Genomic DNA, 23,578 nt, shown 5'->3' on the forward strand with positions numbered 1-23,578 from the left:
ATTTCATAAAATATATATATATTTTTTTATGTTTATAAGAAGTAAATGTGAGGCCGTCCTGGCACAGTTGCACAAGCGTGCGACTGTAAGCGCGACAATTGTGGGTTCGATTCCCACTCGGAGAAATAAAATAATTAGTATTTTCATTCTTTCGTTCTAGTAAACGCTTTATTGAGTTCAGCCACTCAACGTGCAATTTCTTGAATTCTAAGAGAAAGTGGAGGGCTTAAGTTGTGAAGATGGTTTCCTAATCCTTCTTTAATATTAAAATTTAAGTGTATCCTTTACATATCAGATGTGAAAGTAACTTAAGTTACTAATCAAGAAGATCAATCAACAACCCCTAATAAAATGTCCAACCAAAGGGTGTTCAAATGTAACGCGTGATAGAGTTACACAATGGGTGGTTCATTATCCATTTTTTATCGAAAACAAGTTTAGAGCGGAAACAAGAGAAAAGGGTTAAATATGAATTTTAAAAAAGGATCGTGATTAGAAACACTATCTTTTTTAAAATTCATTACTAATATTATGTATAAAGTGTTTAATTTATTTCGTAAAAACGGCTAAGTGAATGTACATACAAACAAAAACCGGTACAAAAGTTAGTACATAAAAATATAGGTACGTCATCTTTATAGGTAATAGAAAAAATAGCAGTTTTATTGTTTAAAATCCAAAAAAAATAATATTTAATTCTTTTTTTAACTTCAATATTTTTATTTAACAATATTTTAACTTTAGAAAATAGAGAGCTAAATTAATTAATTTATGTGTCCATTGAAGACAGACAACTCTTTTTAAAGTAAAACAAGCAGGACTTTTATCACAGTGTTGAAACTTCACAACTGCCCAACACCAAACGCCACACTGCACTCATCACCTCCACATGTTCATTGTTTTTTTTTATACACAATTGGAAAACTAAAGTTATTTTTAATTATAAATATTTATTTAAGTTATGTTTTTATTCACAAAGATAACGTTCAAAATGTCCTACCACGCACGATAAAGACATGGTTTTGGGTTCGATTCCGACTCGTAGGAATAAATCATATTTTAAATTGAAATTATAATTACTAATTCATCCATAGATCAATACCCAACATTGAATCCTGCCACTCTACACCTCAAAAGAGAACGAAAAACTAGATTTTCTCTGCCAACTCTGCTATACAGAGAAGATATGAGAAACAATTAAAAATCTTCATACAAAATTAGCATCACACGTTCACATACAACCTATGATGAATGAACATACAGATACGATCACCTAACTGTATCATCCATTTCATTGTACTACCTCTGTCGTATTATATTTATACAAGATCTATATCATAAGAATAATGTTTTCCACCACGTTCTAAGTCGACTGGGTCATGTTATATTAAAAATCTATTCCACTTTCTAATATACGAGTTATATCAATTTGCTGAGCACCATAAGTAATTACAACGAATGAGCTGTCTTGACAAATGTATCGTGAAGTATGTACCGTACAAATTTGATTGGTTTCGGTGTTCACGCGAATGGTGGATGGGTTGTTCGTGTAATATATACTTTATGTAGTTGTTATAAGGCTTTTAAATTACTGGTGTTGTAGATACTAAAAATGTTATGGTCAGTGTTTATAGTAAATATATATCAAGCTGGTTTTTAGGCTTGGCTGTAAAAAATGAAAAAAATATTACAATATTTTATGTACAGTTTAGATATGTTGAGAATTTTATTTCCTATAAAATCTTATTAGGCTCTCAATTTCTTTTTTGGGCAATTGCAATTTGTAAAAAATGAAAAATAACAAAATATTTATATCCTGTTCCAAACTCATAGGACTTATATATTTTACAAATCATGAAGCTTCTCAACACGCAAAGCCTCCAGAATTCACCGGAAAGTGCTGAACGGAATTGTCTTAATGGAAACGGAGTTCTTATCACTAGGTTCCCAGATTCCGTCTACGCACCCAGCTATATGCGGCAAACAGCGTGAAGCTATATAAAATGTATAATGTGTGTGTGAACTGAGCAAAGGTGGCAAAAGTTAAGACCAATAAGCAACATCTACATCTCATAGCTGTTTAATTTACTAACTGATGGGAAAATTTTAAATATATAATTGAAAAAAAAACTCCGACACAAAAAACTCATGTCCTTTCATAAACTAGAAAAGAGCAGGTGATATTCAAACAGTTGCACATATTTTCTTAAAAAATTGCTAAGAACTCACTCAGTTATGTCATCTTTCAAACAAAAAACTTGTTCAAAATCGGTTAATCCATCCATCCAGCGAATGGTAAAAGGCGATTTTAATTTACTACTGGACATCGATCAATATTATTAAGCTCAATGGTGAAAACAAATACGCAAGAACGCAATAAGTAAGCCACATAAAAACATTAAAAGCCAATTAAACGAATTTCCTTCAATATTTACAAATGTGTTTAAAAGATGCAAATCGAATTGAATTTCATTCAAATTGAATATATTTTTAAATATAGGTCAACCAACATGACGCAGTCGTTGCGGGATCAATTCCCTAGTAATTTAAATGTAATAAAATTAATTTAATATTCATTTTATTAGATAATTTTGTTAGAAAAAAATATAAAATTAATGAAACTTTTAATATATACTTACATACCTATCTAATTTAAACTGCCAATCTCAAAACGATTCTTTATACAAAAAAAAAATATAATTAATAATAATTTTGGTTAAATAATAAGATATTGGACATCTTTATTATTAGTCACAATTTCAACACTTTACTACAACTCTACACACATATCGTCCGTACCTACCCTTTTTTCCATTCCATATTTTTTTTTACATTTAAAAAAAATATATATTTACTCTAAACCCAATACTAAACAATGCCTAAATGACTGTTTTTTTTTAAATATTTAATTTCATATGCGAAGCAATATTAAAAACTTATCAACAGAATAATCATAAGAGCCCGTCAAATATCATTATCATTAAATGATGGATGGCTAATTCTTCAACAGTATCAGATAGTATACCTGTAAGAGTATAAGATGCGTGAGACAGTCTACACAATGGATCATTTAAATCAAGTAGCTATATCGGAATAATCGAAGTCCTCCGATTTAAAAAGCTTTTAAAGTTAAAAGAAAGGTTATAAAAATAACATTAAGCACGTTTTATTTATTAAGAACATCGCGGCACGATTGAAACGAAGCTAATTTGTGTTGGAGTAGGGCCTTAATATTATTATTAAATTACTATTAATAAATTTAGTAAATAGACTATTTAAGTTTAAAAAACTTAAAATCTCAATAGAGCTCGTAAGATTAACACTTTCAACAAAACAATCTTTTTCATCTTTATAACATTAGTATACCTACACAAGATCCGCGAAACTTTTAACAAGAAGTATCTAAACGAAAGAAAATAAGAAAATATTAATTTATTAAAAAGATTTCTGCAGATATTATAAAAAAAATTAAGGTATATAAATGAAAGTTAAACATTTTACGTTTTCATCCCGAATATAATAAATAAAACGAGGTTTTATAAAAAAAGTATATTCATATTTGCCACTTGTCATGTACCTACCATGCAATTTAAATTTCTTAGTGATAAATTATATAAATAAATCATCAAATAAATATCAAAACAGTGTAAATACTGTCTGTATATATAAAAGTTATGGCCGTTCATCCCGACAAGTACAAAGGCAGGCGGCTAATATTTTTGACGAAACCTGCAGCAAGCAAACAAATTTACCGAAATTATTCAACGACGCGGGAGTTGAAATTATGATCAATATAGACGCCTACGGCTCCTTACGAGTTCGTTCTTATTACTGTTGAAATATACGATATCATATACCTAACGTTGACGCTTTCTTATTCTTTATTTTGTAAATACGTAAAGGTTCTAGGTTTGATTTTTACCCTATCTAAATTAACTTTATTTTTCCGGTCTCATAAAGTAAAATACGCACTTTTACAAAAAAAAAGACAATAAGCAGGGCGAAGAGTCGTAAGACAAGATTCTTTTTCATATATTTTAAATCTCATTAAAAGTACGTAACCATGAAAAATAAATAACAAAGAATTTTTTTCTTTAGATATTTAAACTAATATTGTAATGCAAAGCTTAAAATTTAGATATTTATCCCCGTATAGGTATCAGTTAGCCGCGACACACGAGTACCTACATCCAATATTTATGTGCTCGTAAAATTCGAACATGCTCTGTATGCCCACTAAAAGGACAGCAGACGGTTGTATGCAGCGATCAAAAGGAATTGAATAATAAAACCTGCATACGTTCTGTGAATCATTATAATCATCCCATAACATAACATGTTAAAACCAAAAATGAATATACGAAAGTTTCATTGTATTTTTTTTTATTATTTCATAATTAGTTGATACACTTGTATAAAGATTTTTTTCTTACTTTCATATAGCCTCCTTCTCCTTCAATAGTCTCCTTCGCCCAGGAATTTAAAGCTTTCTCTTGGTACCACAGCTTACAAATAATGTAATGAGCATCAAAATGATAATCTTGGACTTGACTTGGTGGGTTTGTTGTCCCAAATGGACAACAAACCCACAATTGTCGTATTTCCTATCAGACGCCGTGAGACTGCCCCGCAATGGCCTCAAAAAGAAGGCAAAGCACGAAAGTCTCGTCAATAGTCATAATATTCTCACAGTTTTTTTTAAATACAGTGTATTTCTGTGCTTTCTTATATTACTTATCCAATATATTATAAGCATTTTTATCTACTCTCATAGATAATTGTTATCATATTCAAGAGACAACACCAATAAAACGAGTGTTAGCATACATCACTCACAAAATAATATTTTGTTGATTAGTACTTTTCTAAATAAACATCTAGATTATTAAAACTAAGCTGCATCTTTTATGAACAACTTTTATTAATATACAACCGAATTTCCGAGATATGTATGTTTAAATATCAAACGTTCAAACCATACACCATGTTCTTACAACTTTATTAAGAAAGATTATTATATCTGATTTAATACATAAATATGATTGTAAGACCATTATAAATATTAAATCTACCAATTTTATAATAGCGATAACACGAATTACTAGCGAAGGTTTCCGATCAATTTACTATATTGCCAAAGTTTATTCGCCGTTTGACAACTTAATGGGATTTTCAGTGTCGATCGCTCTTAATTAGATAGCGCTGTGGCCCGAGGCTGGACAAATATTTTAATTTTAATGTCCGCTACGCGCCACCCACGGTACCTTTGACGATAGTAAAGACTATTTATTAAATGAAAAATACGTTACTGTCTTAATGTTTTGATTGAACACGTATTTATTAAACGTATCAAAAGATAAATTTTATCATTGTAATAAAAATATGTTTTTGTAGACGAATCTAATGGTATTTCTTTTCTTTTTTTCAATACAGATTACCAAACAAGATACTGCATTGGTAGCAATATATAAAAAATAAATAAAGCCATGATTTTCTTAAAACTAATTATATCTAATTATTTCTTATATTTGTCATAATAAGGATGTTAACTGGCAGAGCGAGGAAATATAAACTATTAAATATTTCATTACTTCGAATGGGAATCGAACCCACCACGTGTCGCATTACAGCCTTATGCTTGCACCTCTGTACCACGACTGGCCTCACCATAAATTAATGACAACAATTAATTTAAAAACAAATCAAACACAAATAGGGATGTACACAAGAATGTACAATTGTACATTCGAAGACAGCTCCTGACATACGTCAAACAAAAATAAAATGTCGGCGACAGATTATCTGTCCGTGTCCAGTGCTACCGATGCCGCGATAACGTTATGACGTTGACGGGCTAATTCGACATCGCCTTACGCACTGCACCGCACTATTCGTCGAATTGATATGGAAATTAACATACTGGTGATAAGTTTTACTTATAATCTTCTTCTTTATATTTTGTTAATAGAGACGATTAACTTAATAGAATGAGGGAAACTGTTGTCAAAACACTCCGCTCTACACTTTTCGCCCACTTTTTAAGACAATGAGTGTTGTAACTCAACAACCAGTTTCGTCTTATTATCAGAGCGAGGAAATGAAAATAATTCTTTTCTCCAAGTGGAAATCGAACTCACAAGCGTCGCTTTTACAATCAGACTTTATGCCCTTGCGCCACGAATAATAATTTGAATTAAAGAAAAAATATTTTGATACATTCTTAAAACAAATGTAAATTTACTTTTTGAAAAAAATATTTGAATGAAGTTATAAGGCAATCCAGTATTTTTTATCTTTTTAAGAATACGTATCTACGAACTACACACACATACAATGTTAGGTTTCATTTAGCTGTTGTTTACTTAATTACCAAAATAATAACAACAATAAAACGACATAAATTTGAACGCTTGCGATTCAAATCAAGCAAAAAAAAATTAAATTCCTCGAAAAATAAGCAAAAAAAATCAAATTGCTTCTACGCAAACATAAACTTCAGAATCCATTTAATAGCCATAAATGAATAAAATACAAACATTAATTTCTGAATCTATTCAGTAAAGCGAATAAAGACGGCGAAAAATAATCTAAACTTAAAAACCTTTAAACTAGTAAGTATCTATAAAATTGAAATAAACATATAACTTAAAATTTATTTTATTAGTTCTATCCTTTTAACAAAGAGCAATTTAATTAAATGATAATTAATCCCGCACATAAAAATAACAACCCGATAAAGTATTACACTTATTGAGAATCGCAAGAACTTTTTATAGCGCTATTATTGCTTGTAAACGAAAGGAATCGATATTAAATTATACCAAAGCAATCTTTAGATTTTTAAGGTCCGTGTAACCAGGTAGGGGGTTCGAATTAATTACGTCCTCCATCATGATTGCATTCAAAACGATTTGGGTTATCTTTTTGGTGAACATCGAAAAGTATATTTAATTAATTATATTTGGTAATATTTATTGTTTGTAAAATTTTTGAGAAAAGCAGTTTGATTTTTTTAAAGTAATAAAAAGATAAACTAAAGATTTTTCTTAAACACGAAAATATATAATCACATGTTATTAGTGCATGATAATTTAAGTATACGTAAAAAAATAAATCATAGATATTCATTGGATTGTAAGTACACTCGCAACAAGACGGGCAGGAAACGCATTCTTTGAGCAAAAAATGTTGGTTGAATGAACCGACCAAAAGTAATAAAAAAGTCGATATTAAAATCTGTACGACTAAACTATGATCATATCTCACGTATATAATTATTTATTTATTATAAACAATGCTATTATTATTTTAATTCTTAGTACACGTATATTTTTGTGTGACTTAATTACTGACACAATGAATAAAATAGATATTATATTGATTATATTATATGAAAAAAAAAATTGCCCCTTAAGACAAATTTAATTGAATATTTAAATATTTTCATTTTCTCGCTCTGGTAACTACAAAAATTACAGATCAAAATTTCACAAATTTTCAGCTTCAACTATAAATTAAAAGCCGATACACTATCACACATTAAGTTTTATTAAAACTAGCACCGCAAAGAAAATCTAATCTTAAATAACGTCTCTATCAATAACTCCATCGTAGCATACCCCGTATACATAACGGTAGAACAGCTCCTCGCAAGCGGTGGCTGTCACTACCGTGGCCAGTTCCTTCCACTCTGTTTGAACTTCAAAAAGCATTAGACTAGAGTTTGTTTCAGCAGATTTTATCTTACCATTGCTACTGGCTGCGCCTGAATGCTATTGGCTACGTAATGATCCGCAATTAATGTTGTATGTACATACAACATGTCAAATAATATGTTATACTGTCGTTATTATTATTTAGCTATACTCGCCGCTATATTTGTAGCTGTACTTTGAATAGTTAATCTACGAATAGTATGTTCTGTCGTTCTATTTCATCTGTGGTATTTTCTTATAAGTTCTTTCGAATCTACATGTGGTTTTATCTATATATATAAAATCGAAAGGTCACTCACTCATCACGAAATCTCAGAAACTACATGTGCTAGGAATCTCAAATTTTGCATAGGATTTATTTATAGGACGTAGGTGCTCGCTAAGGCGAGAATTTGCAATATTCGACTTCTAAGGGGTTGTTTTTCGGTTGAAAGTTTGTATGAAACTTCGTTTCACAAATGCTAGGAGTCTCAAATTTTGCACGGATGTCACTTATAGGACGTAGGTACTCATAGAGACAGAAATTAATAATAACGTAGTTTACGCAGGCGAAGCCGCGAGAATTTATAATAACCTTCAATCATGGTTTCAAAGGATGCTCCACCAGTGATTAATTTAATAAAACCCACTCCTGCGAGAGGTTAATCTGAACCCGTTGAGGACTTTTTGCTTAGACGGCTGTTTCCCGCGGGATTCCTTCTCGTAGTACTCGCTCGACCGCTCACACCTAATTGCTCTCAATGCTCGCGACGAATTGACTCGCCACGGAAGTGATTTCGGCCGGCGTTGACTCATCGGCATCGCCGTGACATGCTACAACTAAAACTTATTTCCAGTCACGTAATAGAATTATCTTATTATATATTATTTCACTGTTTTTAACGATATTCTATGGAAGATTGGAAGATTTAGATTGAGCGTAGAAACACGATCCAAGTTATGTGTCGTTAACCTTAAAAACACCTACCATTCAAGGCCACAGCTTCAATGTGCTCGTAATTTTGGCCAACTTCATAAACAGTTGACAAAGTTCGCGCTAGAGTCACTTATCTACATTATAAATTGGATAAATGGAAACAAAATTCGTTTCTACTACATGGAAATTAAGCTGAAAATAGCATAAATGATTTGACAAGCAGCATGCGTGCCGCTCCACTTTATTGGGCAGTGCTTCGATAAATTGGCAACAAGGCCGTAACTTGCTGTACAAAGTACGGCGCGAAGGATTCATCGAATAATTGTGCTGCCAATAGCTTACGCAGAGAGCCCTTTATTTTTACCGAAGCAATGCAAAGCAGTAGTGGCATTTTAATGTAATGGTTGAACACATAACAGCACTTAATTTTGTCCTAATGCGTGGCCAAAGTACAAGAAGACAAGACGTCTTCTGGCCCACTCTGTTTTTCTCGGGAATATCTGAATCGTCGATGAGCCAGATAAGCAAGTATTCTTTAAATATGCAAATCGCAAACTTTGTAGTGCAGTCTTCCGACAGGATACTGAATAATTTTACACGCTCTTAAGGCTCGCGTGTCTTGTTAATTTAAGAGCTTTACATTGACAAAGTTAAAAGGCTTTTAATTATTTAGAGATTGAGAAAGAGTTATTGCCATCGATAAGCTTAACGAAGACAAAAAACGTTGATGACTCTCAATTCTCTTAATCAAAGGACATCGATCGATAACACTTGATAAAGAAAAATTACCTGACCTTAGTATTGTATAACGTAACAACACAATAAATCTTATGGGATATGCTTATTTAAGCGTTAGGAATTAAGTTTCATTACACAATATCTGAACATCGTCATAAAACACTCTTATCTTTACCAATAAATATTAGTTCCATACATAAAACATTACACCATGTTTATATTCACGATAAAACTATTTAAGTCCGAAACGGGACTCGTTCGTTGTAGTGAGAGATACCCAATAGCAACCACTGTGTCACTGGATAATTAACAAGGATAAACGGGCGTCCGCGATAGAGCTCCTGTTCTGTCTGAGTGTTGCCAGCACCGGGACATAACTTAACGCTAAAGCCTATGCTGGCATTTTTCTAAAGACAATACATGCTCCTCGGCCAATGAAATATTCAGAGTGCTTGAAGAATTCTTATTCTCGCACCCGCTAATGAATAGCTATTCTTTGGGCATTTTAACTATGGCCGACGGAATGGCATTTGTGTGTACAGGTTTCTTAAAAGGTCTCCCGATATGCGTTGGACCCTTTCCGCTTAGTTTAATTTATGGACACGCGTACTTTTTACTTTATTTACATTAATTATTGTTCACATTAAAATTTTGCCCCGCGAGCTTCAGGAGTTTCTGCCTTTTTTGTAATAAATTAGTAAGTTACTTTCAATATAATGATGCCGTAGTAGCAGAGTTGGTACAGTTCCGATTAATCGTGATTCAAATCTCAAGCAAATAAAAACTATATATTTAAATATATACTTTTTTTCTGCTGATATCTAGATATTCCTCTATCCTCAACACACCCTATTAATGGACAGAAAGTAAAACATGAAATGAAGCATTATTTCACGTCATGTCACGCTATCCATTTTTAAGCAGGTTACAATAGTGCCGCTGTCACCAGAATATTTAAATATTAATGTACTTTCTGTCTATATTGTGTTTTTTCTACAGAAATGTAGGGAGGTGTCAAAGAGACCTATGACTGTACTTCCTTTAAGAAACTACCTTGTTTACGCTCACCGAACATCGGTTTTAGACACTATCGTGTACAAACATTTATGGTCATGCAAACAGTACTTATATGGTTATCGGGAAAACAAAGCAGAATCTTATTATGGCCATATTTGAAAGAATCTTTATAATTAGGAAAACAAATGATTTCTTGTTTAATGCAATTCATATGATTTCTCATGTAGGATAAACACTTAGACCCATATTTTTATAAATATACCAATAGATCGGTCTCAAGATTGATCTACGCTTTCCGCCCAAATTCTAATTATTAACTTCAAGTGACATCGTGTTAAATAATAATTGAACTTTTGATCACATTTTGTCTATCGGAGCGAGAAATGGAAATTATTCATTCCCTCGAGTGGGTTGAAAAACCCTCACGTTCATAGTCCACCACAATGCCCTCGTAAAAATATTTTAATACATAATTACCGTGTACCCAAACAATATTCCATTACTTCACCACGACCTATAATATAATTAATATAAACTCCTTTAAATATTATTACTTACCAAATCTTAATGTAAAAAGATCTCAACCCAAATAAATAACTTTATGAAAATAAGCCATATTTTGAGAACGCCTGCAAGTACAAACAAAGGCTTAAAGATAAATCTTAATATTGCTGCAACAGTGGGGTATAAAATTTAAAATTTACATTCCTTTGGCGGTTTATCGACGAAAAATGACTAATTTATATTTTCAAATAACAATGAACCATAAAAATTCGAAATACTCTCCATAAAGAATCTGTCGTGAATACCGAAATATGATTTGTTTAACTTAACTCCGCAGCAAGAAGTGGGCATTCGACTAATCGTTTCCTTACAATCTTGGAATTAAAACAATGTATATTTAATTTATTTCTTGTATTTTTTAAATTACATGATGAAAATTATGTTATCATAATGACCGTGGTTCTGTAGCTTATAGTGTTGTATATTATATACCAAAAAATATGTACATTTTTTGAATGTGTTCGCGACTTCGATTTCCCTGTTGAAACTCCAATTGGATTTATTAGATTAATAGCGGAAGTTGTGAGTTCAAATCTAAGTCGGGAAAATATTATTTATATTTGTAATATTTTAAGACGTTAGTCGACGATAAATAGAAAAATATCTTAGAAGACGAAAAAAATGAGCTCTGACCACTAAGTCATCCGTTCTTATCAAAAGCTTGTTACAACTTATTTATGTGGTTAGATATTTTTACAAATTTCCGCTAGCCAAAGATTATAAGCCAAGTATTCACATTTCGCATAGCAGAAGTTGGAAAGTGGAGTATACAATCACTAATGTGGAAGATGGCTTTAGATAAAAAAAATAAGTTTGCTTATACTTGTTATTGCAATTAATAAAATTGATATCTATTTTACATGCACCAATCACTCCCTTGATCGGTCTACAATTTTCGTATCTGTTTCAAGATATGCAGAAGTGAATAATCTGTTTTTACAAAGGAGCCGCTAGAACTTCAATGCAGAATACGAATATTATTTAATTTGAAATAATACTCGGAAATAAAAAAACTTTATTGAATTAAAAAGTTATATTTCAGCCTTCTATAGTATATTCGGTAATTTATACAGGAAATAGAATGGAATGGAATTTAGAATAGACTTCTTATTGAAGCGAGATGGCGCTTGCAGCTCTATTAATCACGTGGGTGACGGACATGACCCGCACGCCCACGTTACGACAAGAGTTACGAGATTGTAACATTTGTACTGGGATAAAGTTACTTATCTTTTATAGTTTAGCTACTTTCTGTTATCGGGTGAGATTAAAAATGTTTTGTTTTAGAAATGTGGATTATTATATGCACAATATTAAGAAAATTAATTAATAATTGATATTATATCATACTAGCGGACGCGCGCAGCTTCGCTTGCGTATTTAAGGGTGAATTCTAATAACCCATGAAACATGTGTTCAATTAAATATTTTTAAGAGTCTGAATTTCAAATTTTATAAAAATTGGTGACGATTTAAAAAAAACCTATACAAACTTTCAACCCCTTATTTGCACCCTTAGGGGGAGAATTCTAGAAAACGATGAAACACGTGTTCAATTAAATACTTTTAAAAATCTAAATTTCAAATTTTATAAAAATCGATAGCGATTTAAATTTTTTTCCATACAAACTTTGAACCCCTATTTCACCCCTTTAGGGTAAAAATTTTTCAAAATCCCTTCTTAGTGGATGTCCAGATTAAGAAAGTAAACTTTTGTCCAAATTTCACGTTTCTACCATTAGCGGTTACGGCTGTGCGTGCGTCTTACCTCAGTCAGTGAGGACAAGTCCTTTTATATATATAGATATTTGCTAATATAAATTTCCAAGACAATATCGATTTTGAAAATGAGTTTTGTGTATTATTTATGTAAAATTTAACTTATCAAATAGTACTTAGCATTAACTTTTTATATTATTTTTTTTGTAGCTTTACAGCAGGATAACCAAATATGAAGACACTAAACTCAAAACTCCATTTGTCGCTTTACCTTGTTACCTGAGCGAGAAAATGAAAATAAATTAATTCCTCAAAGCGGGAACTGAACCCATAACCGTTGTGCTTACAGTTACATACTGTGATAACCCTTAAATGCATAAAGTAGTAAAACTGCAACATACCATTCAAACGACCATGATATTATTAGTATGAGTTCAATGCATGCTGTTGCAGGATTATTACTATCATGGTGATATATTTAATCGAGTGGCAACACACTTTTTTTCTTCACGACTGTCAAAACTATTTTTTTTATTATTTTTCCCTAAATCAGCATATTCATGGCTCCAAAATATATTTTTTCTCGGTCTAAAAATAAAATCATGCATAAAATCATGCATTTAAGGGATAATGAGCTAATTGTTAACCAACAGCCATGCTTTATTTTAAGACACTTCCTACTTAACACAAGGTATCGTTCACGCTACTTCAAACACAAGTTCCGTTCGCTCGGTTTACCTTTATCTCCAGTCAGAAGATTCCACGAACAACATAAAGCAATATAAAAGCAATAAGGCTTTAACGGCAGCCTTATAGACATTCTACAGGTGCAGTTACAGAATCCGAACGTTGAATGAGACAGGGACAGCCGCGTATGCAGATGTTCTCCATACAAAATTATCAATGACAGATTGAAATTTATTGACCTCTCTGTAATATGAGATTTATTATGAATAATTCATTTGTATAATTTTTTGTATAGATCTAGTATGTCTTAATTATTATATGTTTAACTACGAATGTTAATCGTTGAATCTAATACTCAATTTTTTGTCGAATATAATTTATTATTTAGGTTTTATTAAAAAAAATATATTCGGGATACTAAATATTTTTTAAATAACTAAATAACTTTAACAGAATATGAACAGAAACTAAATATACCTTATTTAATATTTCGATATCTGTCCCTGGAATTAAACTCCCCAGACACCCAAAGAAACGAAGGCTGGAATAGCAAGGTTTAATTTTTATATTTTACTAGCGGACGCGCGCAGCTTCGCTTGCGTATTTAAGGGTGAATGAAAAAGGTGAAAAATTTAAGGCTGAGTGAAATGTGTTCAATGAAATATTTTTAGAGTCTAAATTAAAAATTTTATAATAATCGGTGGCGTTTTAAAGATTTTTCCATAGAAACTTTCAACCCCTTATTTGCACCCTTAGGGAAAGAATTCTAGAAAACCATGAAACATGTGTTCAATTAAATACTTTTAAGAGTCTGAATTTCAAATTTTATAAAAATTGGTGACGATTTAAAAAAAACCTATACAAACTTTCCACCCCTTATTTGCACCCTTAGGGGGAGAATTCTAGAAAACGATGAAACACGTGTTCAATTAAATACTTTGAAAAATCTAAATTTAAAATTTTATAAAAATCGGTGCCGATTTAATTTTTTTTCCATACAAACTTTGAACCCCTATTTCACCCCTTTAGGGTTAAATTTTTTCAAAATCCCTTCTTAGTGGATGTCCAGATTACGAAAGTAAACTTTTGTCCAACTTTCACGTTTCTACCATCAGCGGTTACGGCTGTGCGTGCGTCTTACCTCAGTCAGTGAGGACAAGTCCTTTTATATATATAGATTATCGTTACGTACGTAAATCTTCTATCGAAATTGAGGGGTAATATTACTGCCATATTACTATATATATATACTTGTATGATAAACGGACATAAGTGGTAAAAGTAAATTGTATTTTAAAAACATACTAAGAAACAAAAAATATACATACAGCGTAAAATGGTCAAAAAATTTAATAATTAAAAAAACCTTCACACTGTGTCCCACATTTAGCAAGAGCAGAGGGAGGCATAGAGAACCTAGTGTTAAGGCACTGTTCTCCACTTTCCTTTGAAATTTTTCGAGGTGTGTTGAGTGGCACAACTCAACTTTTGCCATGATGCCATTGCGAAGATATGGAAAAATTAACAAATAATAATTAATTTCACAGAGTGGCGAACGAACCCACAACCATCGAGTTACAGTCACACCCTGGCGTCCGTGCTACGACAGCCTCAAATCTATACTAATATAATAAAGCGGAAGAGTTTGTCTGTTTGTATGTTTGTTTGTTTGTTGGTTTGTTTGTTTGAATGCTAAGATCTCTGGATCTACTGGATCGATTTACTTTGTTTTTGTTTTGTATGAAAGCTGCATTCTTCAGAAGTGCTATAGGCTATATAATATTACATTACACATATATACTAATAAATTAAAATACTTTCTAATTTGACATGCAATTTATTCTGCCATGTTAATAACAACCGTCGTCGCTACGCGACCGCGTTCGTTACCGCGTCATTTTGATTGATTTTATTTTGATTTGATGATTCATCCTTTTGAAAATAAATATAATAGTCACTTTTAGCATTTCATCTAGATTGAAATTATATTTCTATAAAATTATATTCTTATATTTCAAGCAGGCGTAGCCGCGTCCGGGTCCGCTAGTTAATTAATAAAAACCAAAAAATTAGAACCCAAAACACCGTTATATTGAAAATACCGACTGTCACGACCTTGCCGAAGACAGCGCCGCCATTTGTTCCTATCAATGGGATAAAGGAAATGTCCCAGGCGAGATCACAAAAACATAAGTTTATCTCCCCAGCCTCCGTTGTTTGGCTCTAATTGGCTAATTGGCATACGATACGACCTATCTGTTCGTCCCCGATTCCTTCCTGCAGATAATCGTGGCTACCGCTGTCGCCCTGATGGAGTACTTGATCGATATCATCAGCTCCATTGAATTACGCTGCTTGAAATATAATCGTGAAATTACAAGACCTTTTATTGTAGTTGCTTAAGTTTATTGCCGTTTGGTCTGTTTTTGTTTTGTTTATGGTTGGAACGGTTATCTTATTATGTAATGTATAACGTTCTAAATTGTTATCTAGAAAGTCTTAGTGGTAATTATTTTATTTGTTGCATTATAATATAATTAGATATTGTTTTTGTAAAATTTTGATAAGTCAATAGTTACCTAGGTATATGTAGATTGAAAGATCTCAGTAGAACTCTAATCCATAATATACAATAGAAACCGTCGTATCACAGCGGTATAGCGTCTGACTGTAAACAATGATTGTAGGTTAGATTCCACCTCAATGGTTTAACCATTCTAATTCCCTTGCCTTGTAACAAGAAGAACGCAGCGTTGAGTTTTTCCACTTAACACGCACTCTCCAAAATTGGATAATAGTTGAGGAATGAGGTGTCTCAAAACACTATATTAGTTCTCCGCGAGATACACCATGATGCTAATATGTACTATATTCCTTTATGTACCTCACAAGTCCCAATAAAACGTGGAGAAAATATTGAAAACAAAAGCGAATCCCGAATCCATATCGTCACATTATTAATAAAAAGGAACAGTACAGTTATAACAGTCAAACAATCGGCTCCCAAAGGAACGCGTTAACTGAAAAGTTCCTTAACAAATCATGATACCCCATGTCACGTCTGCAGTGGGTACCTGCCCGCCCCTCGCGAATACATTTTTAAAGCACCGCGCACATGAAAGGGAATACGAAACTCATTCGAAAGTGCGGAAATACGTCACATACATCAACTGAAATAGAGAAAAACAAAATCACGAAAAAATCCCAGCTCTGGTACGCTACTACAATTTGGAGAGGCGAATGGAAAAAAATCACCTGCATTATTTATTAATTTCTGCGACATAACTCGTGAAGACCTTCAATGAACGTCACGAAATTCTATTTCGAATGCTTTTAAATGTGCATTTTACGTTAAAATAATCTGTAAAAAATTTTAAATATAATATGACGACATTTCGCTTTATCATTTTGTTAAAAATGGAAGCTGCTTAATAAATAATTTAAAGCAATTTGCTGAACTGCTGCGTGAGTGCAATAACGTACATATTCTCTTTATATGTTACTTTAATCAATAAAATGTATTATAGCACCAGTTCAGTCCAGACCAGCCAGTGCAAGGCCAGTATCTGGATCTATAGAGTGGAAGTGGGCATACCCAATAAATCGTTGAGAGCTCGAGCGGTATGGTACGATTGTTCCCAGCGTGCGTCGGTATTACACAATGTGCAATTAGGTATTGCCCCAAGGTCGGTGAAAGCAGCACGTGGATTTCGTTTTCATTGGTCACAGTAAGATTTAATACTGTATTGATCAGAAATTGTATAATTATATTGAATAGTTTTGTTTCATAACTTTCGCTTAGGCCAGTCATGGCACAGGAGAACAAGCGTGTGATTGTAATACGATGGTTGTGGATTCGCGCCACTCGTGGAAATGAATTATTATTTATTTATATTTTCATTTCATTTCTTCGTTCTGGTTTCCGCCACTTAAAACGCAATTTCTCAAAAATTCGGTGGAAAGTGGGGAACGGAACCTTAACACTAAGTTCCCTACGCCTACCCTGCTATACACGGAATAAAACGTAAAGTTGTTTTGGATGTGATGAAAAAACTGACAAGTTGTAACGCATAATTTTGTAATATCGAAAGTGAGTCTTATCACTCTCTCTATACACAATTTTCTAATATTTTCAATATTTAATGATATGGTAGTTTATTTAAGTTTGTATTTTTTTAATTAACCTGTTGAACCACTCACTATGAATAAGTTATGTGGGCAAAATCTATTAGATATCATATTTCAATATTTGAATATATATATTTTTTACTTTAATAAACCGATTAAATTTTAAAAAGTAAGTCTAAAATCCAGATCATACTAATATAACCATCACGCTGAGCACATAGTTATTATCATTAAAACGAAAGAAAAACTTGAATAACAAACGTATGTAGGTAAGTTTAATTTTATTAAATACATTTATTATTTCATTTCGACATAGCGTCTTACGTGACGGGTCTGGGTTCGAAATTCCACCACTCAACACACTGTGTCACGAAAAGAGGCTGAAAGGGACCTAGCACTAGATTCCTTTTCCATACCCTATTATATATCACTAGATTCTTTCTAATATGTGGGAACCAAAAAATAATTAGCTTAGCTTACAAAAAACTAACTTGCACTTAAAACGTCCTCAGCTGCTATCTCTTCCTATTCCTATACTCGTATACAAAGTATTCTGCAGTACATACAGCGTCCGATAACTTCAGTTCACCCTAATTAGTTTAACCTAACGCCCTGATTTGCATGTTTAGGTAACAGAAATCAGATTACTACTAATTGCTTCATGTGAAAGCTCGTAACCGTCAACCACGTACCGGTAATGTAATCGGAAAAACACCTTAAATAGATTATATCTTGCTATCATTTGGGAGCAAAACTTTAATTAACGCCTGTTATTGCACAATATTTTTTTATGAAAAGTTGTCTGTCTATAAGAATATTTAGAGCCTTTTAAAGAGGGTTATATTTGCTTTAATTATAGGTTTAGTTAATTTAACTTAAACCCATAAATTGGTTTAAGTTGTATGAGATTGTAAAACAAACTTATTTATAATTTGGAAGTTTAAAATTCGTTGACGATGTTAGGCAATCGATGATACAATTTGAGTACATATATAATCAATTCAATTATTTACTTATAATAAAAATATATAGTATATACATACATAAATGATTTTTTTATCTATACTAACATAATAAAGCGGAAGAGTTTGTTTGTTTGTTTGTTTGTTTGTTTGTTTGAACGCTAAGATTTCTGGATCTACTGGTCCGATTTACTTTGTTTTTTATGAAAGCTGCATTCTTCAGAAGTGCTATAGGCTATATAACATTACATTACACATATACACTAATATATTAAAATACTTTCTAATTTGACATGCAATTTATTCTGCCATGTTAATAACAACCGTCGCGTCGTTACGCAACCGCGTTCGTTACCGCGTTATTTTGACATTCATCCTTATGAAAATAAATATAATGGTCACTTTTAGCATTTTATCTTGATTGAAATTATAGTTTACTGTATAACATTCTAATATATAATTAAGGAGATGTCACTGATTCCAAATGACCTAGCCTTCGGGCGGCACAGTATGAGTATGACCGACGCGAAAATATTCTTATAGTTTAAGCAGGCGTAGCCGCGTCCGGATCCACTAGTATCTTATAAGAATGTATAAGGAGCAATAAGAATGAAAACACATGATTCCATATAGGAAATCTAGGCCATATCTATAATTAAATAACAAAAGAAATATACATATTATATAGAATATATCCCTATCTATATATAGGTGTTCTATTTTGTGTGAACGAATATAGAATACAACAGTAACAATGTGGTTCCGTATATCCGCTTCCCTTACCAGCGCTCACCGCAGAGTTCCGCTGAGAGCACGCGATGGTCCCACAGAAACGTTAAACGTGTATTGTCTACGTGTGATCTGTTTGTTTTATTTTTATGTCCCTTCCGTGTACAGTTCAACGTGATTTGGAAGAAAATAAAAAATATTCCATTTTTCCTACACTAATTTTAATTTATAATTATTTATTAATTAATGAAAAAAATATCATAAAAAATAATATTTTCTTCTTCTTGTTACCAGAACGAGCAAATTGATTTTTTTTTATCTCCGAGTGGAAATCTAACTCACTACCGGTCACTAGGATGCTACGGATCGACTGCCTCAAATGTATGTAATAGAATGTCCCAATTGGTAATAACTTACTAATAAGATTGGTCTTACCACTTGTCGCTTATTAGAATTTAATAGATCCTATAAATCTAATAATATTTTAATGCTTTTAAGTTCATTATGCTACATTAAAGGAACGTAGGTACCAAGCAAGTTACAATAATTTAAAAATCACTAATATCAATAGTTTTTCAGAGTAGGTACTGGAAGATTCCTCTGTATTCCAGTTAACATTCAAATAGAAGTATTGTGAGTTATCTAATTAGACTCAAAGAAATGTAAAAAAAATTAAACACCACAGAACAATATATACCAAAACATAAAATAACTTAAAATTCAAACCAAAACCATTCTGTCATGTCAAAGGCATTTTCTTTCTACAAATACTATTACAATTTTAGGTTGCTTTACGCTATATCCCAAGGCATGTTGGCCAGAGACAACGCAGTGTCTAGACTCTCCGTTCTTCACATTCTACCCAATTTTCTAGATATTGTGTGTTTTGTAACCAGAACGAAAAGTGAAAATGGAAACTTCAACAGTTTACAGTTTCATGCTGAGTGCTCTACGACGACATTACAATTAAAATTTATTTAATTATGAACGCATAAGTAAACTTATTAAAATAAAAAAGCTTATAAAATTAAAATTTCAGTAAACGAGGAAGTTAAAATTAAACTTTATTATTTCTTCGTAATACAATCGTTATTTACCATTAAGATAACAAATAAGTAACGCTAAATGATAATAATTAAAACCAAATGTACATTAAGAATGTTATTTAAGAAGACCGCCTTTTAAGAAATAATCAAAACTTTATAATATGGTTTTAGCGGACTTCAAAATGTAGTTAATAAAGGAAACAAGTTCGATTATGAATTCATAAACTTATTTCATCGAAATTTTTTATAAAAAAGAAATACATATTTCTCTTTGATAGCGCACCACCGCGGAGAACTCCCAGACCAAGAATAAACGCAATTAATACGCAATATTCATTCCGATATATTTTATGATCAATAAAAACTTACAAGAGATGAATATTGTTGTAAATTGAAAAGTGAAATAAAAAGAATGTGACTTTTTAAGATGTCGGTTCCTGTAGATGCGCGGTTGATGTTTATTTTATGCCTTTTAAAACAAGGGTCAGAAAGAAATCGATGCATTGGCCCTGTCCGACATCTCGGGCTTGTCAAATAAATCACTACCTTAATAACAGTAAAAAACTGTTAATGCAGCTCATATATTTGAAAATGATTAAACTTATACACGAAATTTTGGTTGTTTTTATCATTTGTTTTAGCGTGCATTTTAAGTAAGAATTATGATTACATACTTACATACATATACCAGTATGGTCTTGTCGCTGCGTGAGTCCAATTTGCAAGCTATCCTCTTATATATTTTCAATTCAGGTATATTATTTTTAATATCTTTTATTTTATATGAAACGATTGTTAGCATATCTTTGTTCGCTTATTGATTTAACTGTTTATAACAGTTAATGCAGTTTTATTGGCAATTCTCATTTTTAGCAGTCATTAACGAAAACTGAATTGTGGTCACAGCTCGTAAAACCTCAAAACTCAAGCCACACCTTGTAATTATGATGGTGATTTTTGCTATAAAGTCCCATAATAGCTATTCAGGCTTAATACGGTGTAATTCACAAGATAATAAATGAGTTCTCAGTAGTATGTTACGTTAAGTCAATAAAAAATTCTTGGCAACAAATTATAAAAATGTCATCAAGTGTGACCCAAATGCTGTATTTATTTTATTTTAAGATCTTCGTTTCTCAATGGAAGTGCTACAATTTGATTTAAATAATTATATTTTTTTACGCATTTTCTGTAATTACATATTTAAATAACATATAATTTTCTTTATTTATTAATAATTTCTTGCTTATAAAACAGAAAAAGTCAGGCATGAACAATTAGTATCGAAATATTACATGAAAAGAAGAGATTAAGAACTTAGAACCGAACAAAAAGTGGTTTTAATTTTATATTTGATTTATTTAAAAACATTTTCAATTGCAAATGTCACTTGACTTACGTACGTTACCATTGTAAGACTAATCCCTTCAAGATAGAATAAACACCTTTATTCATTGCCATATTGTATCAGAACACATAGTGGACAAAAATTAAATCTTTTGTGCCCTAAGTTGCGTTTAAAATTAACTTTTCGTGTTCTTGTCCATTCTTTGATCAACATTCGACCTAAAGTGCTTACTCTCAAAGATAGTTTTAGTCAAGTGTGGTTCTTCAAAGTAGATGCGACATATTTATTTTACAAAATCCAATTTTCTGCTGACATCTCATCTGTCGACTTTAAACGTTAGGGACTGTGTGAACGTCTACACGGTTTCACGCTTATTCTTTTCATATGATCACTTTCGAGAAATTAAAATATTAGCGAAGATTAATTCATTCTTAATTTCTTTTTTTAGAAAAGAAACTTAAACAATTTGTTGTTTTATTACTGTTTATTATTCTTTTAGTTGTAATATTCGATTAGATTTTGATATTTTAGTATTTTGTGGATATTATTTATGTTTAGAAATATGTCTAATAGTAAAACATTTTGATTTTGCCTATAATAATGGGGTTTTCTGTAATCACTGTATGGATCTTATTTGAGCTTTTATCCCGTCTTGTTATATACTTTAAACACTTTCATAAAATAATATTTCATATATACTAAGTATATTTTATAGTACAAATAAAAATTTGAAAACTTAGCAAAACTATAAAAAAAGCCCTTTACCAATGACATATGTAGGTGTAGCAACGGTATACTTATTTATTGCGCCATAACACCCATAAAACTGTGAGCTCCCGGTACAATGATAGCATCTTAAATTCCTCCTTTGCCCTACGGTACTACGGACTGCTTGAGAATACGATAGCTGCTTTGTAAATGAACGAGAATTTTCTGATTGACTCGAATACTCGAAATTGATATTAGAATTTATTAGTTAACTTTGTATTGAAGTTGTCCACACGTTTACATTCTTATGATTCTTCTTAAATAACCTTCCCACAAGGTACCGACAAACGAAAAGTAAACGGTAAAATGGTAGTATTTTGCCTTGAAATCAAATCAACTCAAATATATAATTCGGCTTAAAGATTATTCTTGTCTCGACATTGTTATTTACATTAAAAATTAAATTAAAAGAAATAATAAGAATAAACTATCAAAATAATAATTGACAAAAAAATATATAAAACTTCTATATTTTCTAAAACTGTTATAGTTTCAAATATAATTCCTTTAATTCATACGAAAGTTTCATATAATTTCAAATAACAAACAACTTGATCCCCCTGAAACTCGTATTAAATTTACAAGGGAAGCGAATAGAAATTAACCGAAAGATATTAGTCCTTTGTTCATCTTTTACGTTTCCCTACACGCACTATTATTTAAGGGAGTTAGCGAGGCTAATAAAACCGAAAGTACTATTTCCATCTAAAATACGAGAAAACGTAATAACTTGGCTATTTTAGCACTCTCTACGGAGTCATTCATCGTGTTTGATATTACAAACAACTAAACGTATAAACAAAGACTTTATTGTTGGCGGTTTACGTTTATATATAATCTTTTAGAGTTTTACGTTGACTAGTATATTTACAATATACGTCCCTAGCGATGTATGTATAGTGTTAACTTATATAATGTACATATTGAATGGCTTATTAATGTTTTTTGTATCCCGCATATAATAGGTTTTAAACGAAGTTGAGTGGCAGAACTCATCGTCTCACCTTCATCTGTTTACTATACAAAAAAAAATTAAAACAATTTATTATTTTCACACCTGGGAATCAAACTCACAACCATCACGCTTACAATGAAACACGGTGCCGCAGCACCAAGAAGAGTTTACACAAAAATAAAAAGTTATACAAAAAAAGTTAATATAGAGAATTTATTATATTAAGCACTTTCTGCAATTTTGCTAGCAAATTTTTATTTTAATATAGGATTTTTTTATATCATTA

The sequence above is a fragment of the Heliconius melpomene genome, chromosome 18, assembly GCF_056956725.1.
Source record: "Heliconius melpomene rosina isolate 202511_hmr_F chromosome 18, ASM5695672v1, whole genome shotgun sequence".
NCBI classification, from domain to species: domain Eukaryota; kingdom Metazoa; phylum Arthropoda; class Insecta; order Lepidoptera; family Nymphalidae; genus Heliconius; species Heliconius melpomene.